This window comes from Pseudophryne corroboree, chromosome 7, assembly GCF_028390025.1.
Source record: "Pseudophryne corroboree isolate aPseCor3 chromosome 7, aPseCor3.hap2, whole genome shotgun sequence".
Lineage (NCBI taxonomy): Eukaryota > Metazoa > Chordata > Amphibia > Anura > Myobatrachidae > Pseudophryne > Pseudophryne corroboree.
The window spans coordinates 511755509-511768158 of record NC_086450.1 but is presented as its reverse complement, the minus strand read 5'-3'; the positions used below and the strand labels follow the sequence as shown (position 1 = coordinate 511768158).

Sequence of the window (12650 nt, the reverse complement as noted above, 5' to 3'; positions counted from 1 at the left end):
GGTCAATGCGACCCGTTTCCCGTTCACTGTGTGTGTATGGGTTATGTTTATAGATCATGTGATCTCCAAGCGCCGCCCCCACCCCTTACCATTGACATCACCAACCCGGCACTATGCTGGGTTGCAGACAGCGGTGGCAGGTCGTCTGAGACGGGTCGCACCCTGGGAACTCCCATGTCAGGCTCCCAGGTGCGACCAGCCTCAGGCGGTGTGAAAGGGGTATAATTGGACCCTGGTGGTCCGACGAGTCATGGTTCCAGTTGTTTCGGGCTGAAGGTAAGGTACAGATGTGGTGCAGACCCCATGATACTATGGACCCCAGTTATCAACAAGACACTGTGCAGGTTGGTGCTGCTTCCATCATGGTGTGGGGTATCTTCACATGGTATGGGTTGGGCCCACTGAACACGTCATTGACCGGTAAGCACTACATTGCATTGCTTGATGGCCATTTGCAGCTCTTCATGGACGTCATGTACCCCCACAAAGATGGAATATTCCAGCAGGATAATACACCGTGTCATCATTGGTCCCAAAGTGTCCAGAATTGACTCGAGGAGCACTCTGGAGAGTTCCAATGAATGGTGTGGCTACCACATTCGCCCAACATGAACTCAATCGATAATTTTTGGGACGTGATGGAGAGGTCCAATCGCACCCAAGATCCTGCACCTACAAGTATCAGGGAGCTGTTGTAAGCCATCCAGACAGCATCTAACGTCCACTTGTGGAATTGATGTCAAGTTGAGTTGTTGCGCTTCGCCGGACTAGAGGGGCTCCTATAAGATATTAGGGACCTATCACATGACTTTTGGCACGTCAGTGTAAAGCAAAACACCAGGTTGATTTTGCATTGAAAGAAATTGCACTTTTAAATCTAGAGGCTGTCTAGCCGGATTCACGCTGGGACCAGTAAATTGCAGTATATATATATATATATATATATATATATATATATGTGTGTGTGTGTGTGTGTGTGTGTGTACACAGTCGTGTCACATTATTATGACAACCAGCTAATAATAGGCAGAGTAACCGCCGTGTGCAGCATGGACAGCAGCTAGACGGTCGCTGAACGCGTCAGGTAGCCCCCAGGTGTGTTTTGACGGTGAGCTGCTCCACTGTAGCGTGTCGGTTGACCCTCACGCACCTTCGTAGCCGACGTTCCCCTCTCACATTAATGACGCGTGGTTTCCATGTCGGTTATTTTGCAGTGGTGTGATTTTTCCAGTCACGATACACCGTCACCACAACAGCACGCCAACAGCAGTTCACAAGCCGATAATCGTTCCTTTTTGCAACTCGGATAAATCGTTCCATTTACCCATGACAGCAACGAGTGATATGTATGCAGGCGGCCTATCACACCCCTTATATACCCACCAAGCCAGCGCACGTCATGCAACGAACTTCATGGGCTACGCACTGCCAACGCCAAATGTAGGAGAGGGTCATAACAATATGAAAGTGTGTGTGTGTGTATCTATCTATCTATCTATCTATTTATATATATATATATATATATATCTCACAGTCCGGCACTCACTGATGTATAAAATAGCTTGGTCCGGTGCCAGTACCCTCCTCAAGGTAGAAGATCACTGTAGCATGTAGATGTACGGCCCTTTGGACACTTTAAATAGGATGAACATTAGCCCCTTCTTGCTGTTGTCCTCAACGTTTCAGTTTATTAAATTTTCCTCAGGACATACGTCCTGAGGAAAATTTAATAAATTGAAACGTTGACGACAACAGCAAGAAGGGGCTAATGTTCATCCTATTTAAAGTGTCCAGAGGGCCGTACATCTACATGCTATATATATATATATATATATATATATATATATATATATATATATATATTTATTTATTTTTATGCCTTTTTTAAATAAATTAATATATATTATATTTGAATTATACACACACACAAACACACACACACACACACACACACATATATATATATATATGTATATATATATAGCGCAAATATACACAAATGTTTGTATACATACACGCGTGTATATTTTATATATATATATATATATATATGTATATACAGGTGTATATATATATATATATATATATACTAGCACAGACTGTCATGCAATGGGCACCTTACAGCCAATGCCTCCATTGCTAAGGAGGAGGGGACAGTGACAATGAGAAGGAGGAGGGGTGGAGGGGAGACAGCGAGGAAGGAGGTATGCCTGGAGTCATGAATTATTGATAATAATGCTGATGTCTCTTTAACTGGAGATGTGTGTGACACCCTGTGTGTGTGTGTGTGTGCACACAGAATAGACAGCCAGCCAGGCAGCGCTGCGTGTGTGACAGAGGGTGGGGAATACACAGTAATTCTAGGCTTTTAATGTCGGCTTCTACCCTTCTTCCTCTCCCTGTGTGACACGGTCGCCTGCTGACAAAGAGAAAATCTGTCCTTAAAGCCATTATCCAGAAGGAGCCTTTATTTATCTGGAAAGCCTCCATCTTCTGCCTTCGCACCTGCAAGTGTCTCCAGCTGTCACCCTCCCCCTCCGTGCAACCCCAGTCGTCAGGGTGAATGGAACCCCTGGGCTGACTGAGGAGGGAGCCCTGTGGATCTCAGTGTATCAGACTGTCATTCTGGTGGCTGCAAGGTGTTCTGGGATACAAGATGTTGGCGTGACCTATTTTGGCTGCTGTTGATCATGGTTTAGTGAAGGAGATCTGGAATTTGCTCAGGGATTGCCACTACGACCCCCAGGCTGGGGTGTCCAGGACTACCAGGTTCCCCTGGCTCCATCATTCCCACCTGTCTGGAACCTGATCACCAAGAGGGGAGTTATGCCATGAGATGAGGAACCACCGCTGACGGTAGGAAATGATTTCATTTTATAAAGCTGGGAAATGTAGCACTGAGATGATGCAGAATGCAGAGGCCAGTAACCACCCGCCCAATGCTCAGAGCAGTAACCGTACATGCAATGCTGATTATGCCATCATACACCTATCATGTACATGTAATATACAGATATCTGTGACCTATCACCTCTGTCTAACACACAGACCTCTCACATCTTCCTAATACACAGGCCTGTCACATCCTCCTAATACACAGATCTATGACATCATCCTAATACACAGATCGCTGACATCCTCCTCCTAATACACAGATCTCTCACATCTTCCTAATACACAGATCTCTGACATCCTCCTCCTAATACACAGATCTCTCACATCCTCCTAATACACAGACCGCTCACATCCTCCTAATACACAGACATCTCACATCCCCCTAATACACAGATCTCTCACCTCCTCCTAATACACAGATCTCTCACATCCTAATACACAGGCCTGTCACATCCTCCTAATACACAGACCTCTCACATCCTAATACACAGATCTCTCACATCCCCCTAATACACAGATCTCTCACCTCCTCCTAATACACAGACCTCTCACATCCTAATACACAGGCCTGTCACATCCTCCTAATACACAGATCGCTGACATCCTCCTAATACACAGATCTCTCACATCCTCCTAATACACAGATCTCTCACCTCCTCCTAATACACAGGCCTGTCACACCCTCCTAATACACAGACCTCTCACATCCTCCTAATACACAGATCTCTCACCTCCTCCTAATACACAGGCCTGTCACATCCTCCTAATACACAGACCTCTCACATCCTAATACACAGATCTCTCACCTCCTCCTAATACACAGGCCTGTCACATCCTCCTAATACACAGACCTCTCACATCCTAATACACAGATCTCTCACCTCCTCCTAATACACAGGCCTGTCACACCCTCCTAATACGCAGAACTCTCACATCCACCTAATACACAGACATCTCACCTGAGGGGCATCTCTAGAGAGGAGGGGACCCGTGTGCAGGTCCCCTCCTCTCCCGTAGCCATCACGCCGCTGCTAGCGCTCTCAGGGCTTTAGACTCTTGCACAGTGCCAGAGTCTACAGCACAGCGCATGCGCAGGACTACGAAAAACGTCCGCCACGCCATTTTTACGGAGTCCTGCGCATGCGCTGTAGACTCTGGCACTGTGCCAGAGTCTCTAGTGGTCAGTGCGCTAGCAGCGGCGCGATGGCTACAGGAGAGGAGGGGCCCACAGACGGTCAGCGATGGACTCCGGAAAGGTAAGTATAGGAGAAATGGGTGCAGTGTGTGCGGTGTGGGCCCCCCGGGACTTAGGGGCCCGTGTGCATCGCACAAACTGCACCCATTATAGAAACAATGTCTCACCTCCTCCTAATACACAGACCTCTCACATCCTCCTAATACACAGACCTCTCACATCCTCCTAATACACAGACCTCTCACATCCTCCTAATACACAGATCTATCACATCCTCCTAATACACAGACCTCTCACCTCCTCCTAATACACAGACCTCTCACATCCTCCTAATACACAGACCTCTCACATCCTCCTAATACACAGATCTATCACATCCTCCTAATACACAGACCTCTCACCTCCTCCTAATACACAGACCTCTCACATCTTCCTAATACACAGATCTCTCACATCCTCCTAATACACAGACCTCCCACCTCTCTAATACACAGACCTCTCACATCCTCCTAATACACAGACCTCTCACCTCCTCCTAATACACAGACCTCTCACATCTTCCTAATACACAGATCTCTCACATCCTCCTAATACACAGACCTCACACCTCTCTAATACACAGACCTCTCACATCCTCCTAATACACAGACCTCTCACCTCCTCCTAATACACAGACCTCTCACATCCTCCTAATACACAGACCTCTCACATCTTCCTAATACACAGACCTCTCACATCCTCCTAATACACAGACCTCTCACATCCTCCTAATACACAGACCTCACACCTCTCTAATACACAGACCTCTCACATCCTCCTAATACACAGACCTCTCACCTCCTCCTAATACACAGACCTCTCACATCCTCCTAATACACAGACCTCTCACATCCTCCTAATACACAGATCTATCACATCCTAATGCACAGGCCTGTCACATCCTCCTAATACACAGACCTCACACCTCTCTAATACACAGGCCTGTCACATCCTCCTAATGCACATACCTCTCACATCCTCCTAATACACAGACCTCACACATCCTCCTAATACACAGACCTCTCACATCCTCCTAATACACAGATCTATCACACCTCTCTAATACACAGACCTCTCACATCCTCCTAATACACAGACCTCTCACATCCTCCTAATACACAGACCTCTCACATCCACCTAATACACAGATCTATCACATCCTCCTTTTACACAGACCTCACACCTCTCTAATACACAGATCTATCACATCCTAATGCACGGGCCTGTCACATCCTCCTAATACACAGACCTCACACCTCTCTAATACACAGGCCTGTCACATCCTCCTAATACACAGACCTGTCACATCTTCCTAATACACAGACCTCTCACATCCTCCTAATACACAGATCTATGACATCATCCTAATACACAGATCTATCACATCCAGGGCTGGTTCGAGCCCTCTCTGCGCCCCGGGCAGGAAATTGGGGTGTGGCTTAATACAGGGGGTGTGGTCAGTTATGCCCCCTGTACAGTAGTAGCGCCGCTTAAATGCTGAGCGGTGTGCGATGACGTCATCGCGCACCGCACAGCAAAAGGTCCTCTCCACGAAGGGAAACTAGACGCGTAGCGTCTAGTTCCCTTCACAGGGGGACACAGCCGGGGGACACAGCGGGCAGCGGAGGGCACAGCAGTAGCGGATCTTGCCATGGTGCGGCGCCCTCTGGAAGGCGGCGCCCCGGGCAAAAGTCCTGCTTGCCCGTGGCAAGATCCGCTACTGATCACATCCTCCTAATACACAGATCTATCACATCATCCTAATACACAGACCTCTCACATACCCCTAATACAAAGACCATTTACATCCTCCTAATACACAGTTATCTCTCCTCTCTAAAACACAGACCCTCACACCCTCCCAGGGCCATAACTAGGTGTGTGCCAGCAATGCCTGGCACACAGCACATGTCCACTGGGGCCGCAGGACCGCCGGATACACACCACCCTGTGTGTCCACATAGCTACGGCACCTGTCTACTTGTAAAGTGCTACACAGAAGAATAGCCGGGTAGCGCTGCAGGTTGTGTGACACCCTTGTAAAAATGTTTTTATTTAATAGCTTGGCTGCTCCACTTGCCGTCTAGTTCAGAGAGATCTCCCGGGCTCTCTGTACCTGCGGCTCCTCCCCCAGCGTGTCCCAATCACTGCTGTTCACAGTGATCGGGCAGCCCGCTGCATCCCCCCCCCAAGCACTGTAGAGACTGCAACCAGGACTGGCGTGGAGAGGCGCCGTCCCCGCTCTGTCCCCACTCTGTCCCCAGACTCTAGGGAGGGTGCGCTGGAGCCTGGAGGATGCAGCACGCATTGCGGGCAGGCTGGGATCTTACTAATATGAGGGCCCAAAAATTAGTGCTCGCCTCTGCTCTCGGCATGTCTGGTGACATCCTGCGGTTGCCGATAATTTCTAAACAGCACATAAAGCCCAGACAGCTGGTGATGTCCCAGGGAGCCACCTACCTGCAGGCGAATGGTATGTCTTGTATATAAGTGTGTGTCTTTCCCCATTCTCTCTCTCTCTCTCTCTCTCTCTCTCTGGGCGGTATTCAAATGGTACAGTATGTCACGCCCAATCTCGTTTCTAAAATGATCCCCGTTATTGCATATATCGCACCCATAGTAATTAAGTTTAGCTGAGTAAAGGGTTGGGTGCCTCGCTACGCAGGGGGTAGTGAGCTGAAATGATGATACCACTGCCGTCTGCAGAAACAGAATGGGTGTGGAAGGGGGTGGAAAGAATTGAATTCCACCCTCTGTCTCTTTACCTGCCCCCTTTTTCTCCTCTCCCTCCCAACCCTATCTCTCTCTCATCCGTCTCTCCCTCTTGTAACTCTACCTGGTGTAATGTGTAAAAGAGGACTCTACCTGCCGTAATGTGTAAAAGGGGGCTCTACCTGCCGTAATGTGTAAAAGGGGACTCTACCTGCCATAATGTGTAAAAGGGGGCTCTACCTGCCATAATGTGTAAAAGGGGGCTCTACTTGCCGTAATGTGTAAAAGGGGACTCTACCTGCCTTAATGTGTAAAAGGGGCTCTACCTGCCATACTGTGTAAAAGGGGCTCTACCTGCTGTAATGTGTAAAAAGGGGCTCTACCTGCCGTAATGTGTAAAAGGGGTCTCTACCTGCCGTACTGTGTAAAAGGGGACTCTACTTGCCGTAATGTGTAAAAGGGGACTCTACCTGTCTTAATGTGTAAAAGGGGGCTCTACCTGCCATACTGTGTAAAAGGGGGCTCTACCTGCCATACTGTGTAAAAAAGCACTCTACCTGCCGTAATTTGTAAAAGGGAGCTCTGCCTACTGTAATGCGTAAAAGGGGACTCTACTTGCCGTAATGTGTAAAAGGGGACTCTACCTGCCTTAATGTGTAAAAGGGGGCTCTACCTGCCATACTGTGTAAAAGGGGGCTCTACCTGCCATACTGTGTAAAAGGGGGCTCTACCTGCCATACTGTGTAAAAGGGGACTCTACCTGCCGTAATTTGTAAAAGGGAGCTCTGCCTACCGTAATGTGTAAAAGGGGACTCTACCTGCCGTGCTGTGTAAAAGGGGGCTTTGCCTGCCATAATGTGTAAAAAGGGTCTCTACCTGCTGAAATGTATAAAAGAGAGCTCTCTCTGCCATAATGGGCAATCTGTGACAGGGGCTCTATGTAGCACAATGTGTAAAAGGGGCTGTACATGGTATAATATGTGTAAGTGGTGCTACTGTGCAGCGTAATTTGAATAATGGAGACTGGTCCGCAGCTTAATATCAATTAGTATTATGTTGTCCATGCCCCTTCCCCAAGAAGCCACACCTCTATACTTTTGACACACGCCTACGGTGCGCACAGGCTCTGTTTTAAATGTGAGGTGGGGCGCCGATATGCTTTCTTGCACACATCGCTAAAATGTCTAGTTATGGCACTACATCCTCCTAATACACAGACCTGTCAAATCATCCTAATACACAGACCTGTCACATCATCCTCATACACACACCTCTTACATCCTCCTAATGCACAGACCTCTCACATCCTCCTAATACACAGACATCTCACATCCTCCGAATACACAGGCCTTTCACATCCTCCTAATACACAGGCCTGTCACTTCTCTCTAATGCACAGATCTCTCAAATCCTCCTTATACACAGACCTCTCACATCCTCCTAATAAACAGACCTCTCACATCCTCCTAATACACAGACCTCTCACATCCTCCTAATACACAGACCTCTCACATCCTCCTAATATGCAGACATCTCACCTCTCTCTAATACACAGACCTCTCACATCCTCCTAATACACAGACCTCTCAAATCCTCCTTATACACAGAGCTCTCACATCCTCCTAATAAACAGACCTCTCACATACTCCTAATACACAGACACAGAGGCAGAACTCTGGGAGGCAATGGAGTCATCTGCCACCGGGCTCCTGCTCTGAAGGGGGGCACCTCTCCTCCCATTCTGTGACACCAGTGAATTAAGTTAATTGATAGCTGCCACTATCTTTTCAGTGGCAAACTTCCTCACTGGTCCCTGCACCTTACACGTCACACCCTCTTTATTATACACATTTTACAAGTGTCACACCCAGGATTAAAACCACAGCCTATTACACTGGAAGCAGACACCTTACTGATGAAGCTGTTTGCGCCTGTATAGGAAATATGAGAATTTTAACTATATGAAGATACTTCTCTGACAATTACACGTAACTTCATATAGTTAACATTCTCATGCTTCCTCTACAGGAGCAGATAGCTCCATCAGTAAAGTGTCTGCTGTTACACACACACACACACACACACACACACACACACACACACACACACACACACTTATCTTGATATAGGAAATAGGGGGGTACCAATATTTATCTTGCCTCCGGGCAACTGGGACGAACTTACGCCACTGCACAGACATCTCACCTCTCTCTAATACGCAGACCTCTCACATCCTCCTAATACACAGACCTGTCACATCCTCCTAATATGCAGACATCTCACCTCTCTCTAATACACAGACCTCTCACATCCTCCTAATACACAGACCTCTTACATCCTTCTAATATACAGACATCAGGACACTGACCTCTCCCCTCCTCCTAATACACAGACATCACGGGACACTGACCTTTCCCCTCCTCCTAATACACAGACATCAGGACACACTGACCTCTCCCCAACTCCTAATACACAGACATAAGGACAAACTGACCTCTCCCCTCCTCCTAATACACAGACATCACGGGACACTGACCTTTCCCCTCCTCCTAATACACAGACATCACGGGACACTGACCTTTCCCCTCCTCCTAATACACAGACATCAGGACACACTGACCTCTCCCCAACTCCTAATACACAGACATCAGGACAAACTGACCTCTCCCCTCCTCCTAATACACAGACATCAGGGCACACTCACCTCTCCCCTCCTCCTAATACACAGGCATCAGGGCACACTGACCTCTCCCCTCCTCCTAATACACAGACATAAGGGTACACTGTCCTCTCCCCTCCTCCTAATACACAGACATCACGGGACACTGACCTTTCCCCTCCTCCTAATACACAGACATCAGGACACACTGACCTCTCCCCAACTCCTAATACACAGACATCAGGGCACACTCACCTCTCCCCTCCTCCTAATACACAAACATCAGGACACATTGACCTCTCCCCTCCTCCTAATACACAGACATCAGGACACACTGACCTCTCCCCTCCTCCTAATACACAGACATCAGGACACACTGACCTCTCCCTTCCACCTAATACACAAACATCAGGACACACTGACCTCTCCTCCTAATACACAGACATCAGACACACTGACCTCTCCCCTCCTCCTAATACACAGACATCAGGACACACTCACCTCTCCCCTCCTCCTAATACACAGACATCAGGACACACTCACCTCTCCCCTCCTCCTAATACACAGACATCAGGACACACTGACCTCTCCCCTCCTCCTAATACACAAGCATCAGGACACACTGACCTCTCCCCTCCTCCTACTACACAGACATCAGGACACACTGACCTCTCCCCTCCTCCTAATACACAGACATCAGGACACACTGACCTCTCCTCTCCTCCTAATACACAGACATCAGGACACACTGACCTCTCCCCTCCTCCTAATACACAAACATCAGGACACACTGACCTCTCCCCTCCTCCTAATACACAGACATCAGGACACACTGACCTCTCCCCTCCTCCTACTACACAGACATCAGGACACACTGACCTCTCCCCTCCTCCTACTACACAGACATCAGGACACACTGACCTCTCCCCTCCTCCTAATACACAGACATCAGGACACACTGACCTTTCCCCTCCTCCTAATACACAGACATCAGGACACACTGACCTCTCCCCTCCTAATAAACAGACATCAGGGCACACTGACCTCTCCCCAACTCCTAATACACAGACATCAGGGGGCACTGACCTCACCGTGCCTCCTAATACACAAACATCAGGACACACTGACCTCTCCCCTCCACCTAATACATGGACATCAGGGCACACTCACCTCTCCCCTCCTCCTAATACACAGACATCAGGGCACACTCACCTCTCCCCTCCTCCTAATACACAGACATCAGGACACACTCACCTCTCCCCTCCTCCTAATACACAGACATCAGGGCACACTCACCTCTCCCCTCCTCCTAATACACAGACATCAGGACACACTGACCTCTCCCCAACTCCTAATACACAGACATCAGGACACACTCACCTCTCCCCTCCTCCTAATACACAAACATCAGGACACATTGACCTCTCCCCTCCTCCTAATACACAGACATCAGGGCACACTGACCTCTCCCCAACTCCTAATACACAGACATCAGGACACACTCACCTCTCCCCTTCTCCTAATACACAAACATCAGGACACATTGACCTCTCCCCTCCTCCTAATACACAGACATCAGGGGGCACTCACCTCTCCCCTCCTCCTAATACACAGACATCAGGGGGCACTGACCTCAGTGACATGCGGTGGGGTGAGGCAGGTGAGACAGAACCCTTCCTATCATACTAATGTTTGTGCCACAGTTTTGCCTGTATAAAGTATATAAAAAATACAAAGAATATGTTAAAAACAGAGGCGTAACTCTGGAAGGCAATGGAGTCATCTGCCGCCAGGCTCCTGCTCTGAATGGGGCACCTCTCCTCCCATTCTGTGACACCATTAAATTAAGTTGATAGCTGCTACTCTCTTATAGTAGCCAATTGCCTCACTGGTCCCTGTATCTTACAAATCACACCCTTTTTATTATACTTTAGATACACATTTTACACGTGTCATACCTGGGATTAGAAACCACGACCTATTACACTGGAAGCAGACACCTTACTGATTAAGCTATTTGCTCCTGTATAGGAAATATGAGCATTCTAACTACATGAAGTTACTTCTCTGACACTTACACGTAACTTCATATAGTAAGAATTCTCATGCTTCCTGTACAGGAGCAAATATCTCCATCAGTAAAGTGTCTGCTGTCAGTGTTACAGGTCGTGGGTTCTAATCCTGGGTATGACTGCTAGGAAATGTGTGATTTAAAATAAGACAATGAAATGTATATATACAGTCACACACACACTTATCTAAATATAGGGGGGGCACCAATATTTATCTCGCCTCCGGGCTACTGGGTCGAACTTACGCCACTGGTTAAAAATATCTTCTTTGCATTATTCTAATCATTTTTATAGTCAAATCTCTGTAGTAAAAAGTCTATGGCGCTCACCTGTGTATCTTTTCCGAACATCTCTGATCAAAATTCACCAAATTTCCAGGAGCTTAGATGCTGCACCTGTGTATAATGCCACATGAACCATTTGGCTCATATATTGTGTATATATCTGGCTCTGGTACTAATCAGTGCCTCCTAAGAAATTTACCTCACTGCACGTCCCTGACTGACCTCTCCTCTCCTACTAATACACAGACATCAGGACACACTGACCTCTCCCCTCCTCCTAATACACAGACATCAGGGCACACTGACCTCTCCCTACTCCTAATACACAGACATCAGGACACACTGACCTCTCCTCTCCTACTAATACACAGACATCAGGACACACTGACCTCTCCTCTCCTCCTAATACACAGACATCAGGACACACTGACCTCTCCCCTCCTACTAATACACAGACATCAGGACACACTGACCTCTCCCCTCCTCCTAATACACAGACATCAGAACACACTGACCTCTCCTCTCCTCCTAATACACAGACATCAGGGCACACTGACCTCTCCCCTCTCCTCTCCTCCTAATACACAAACATCAGGACACATTGACCTCTCCCCTCCTCCTAATACACAGACATCAGGACACACTGACCTCTCCGCTCCTCCTAATACACAGACATCAGGACACACTGACCTCTCCTCTCCTCCTAATACACAGACATCAGGACACACTGACCTCTCCTCTCCTCCTAATACACAGACATCAGGACACACTGACCTCTCCCCTCTCCTCCTAAT

The 12650-nt window shown here is 47.9% G+C and overlaps 1 protein-coding gene across 1 annotated transcript in view; it reads left to right on the top strand.

Moving 5' to 3' along the window:
- Positions 1-2182: 2182 nt before the first annotated feature.
- FBXL16 (F-box and leucine rich repeat protein 16) overlaps positions 2183-12650 on the top strand; it is a 239253-nt gene continuing 228785 nt past the window's right edge. Inside the window, exon 1 of the mRNA XM_063935458.1 lies at positions 2183-2856. The gene's annotated coding sequence lies outside the window, so the exon portion shown is untranslated. The remainder of the gene's footprint in view (positions 2857-12650) is intronic.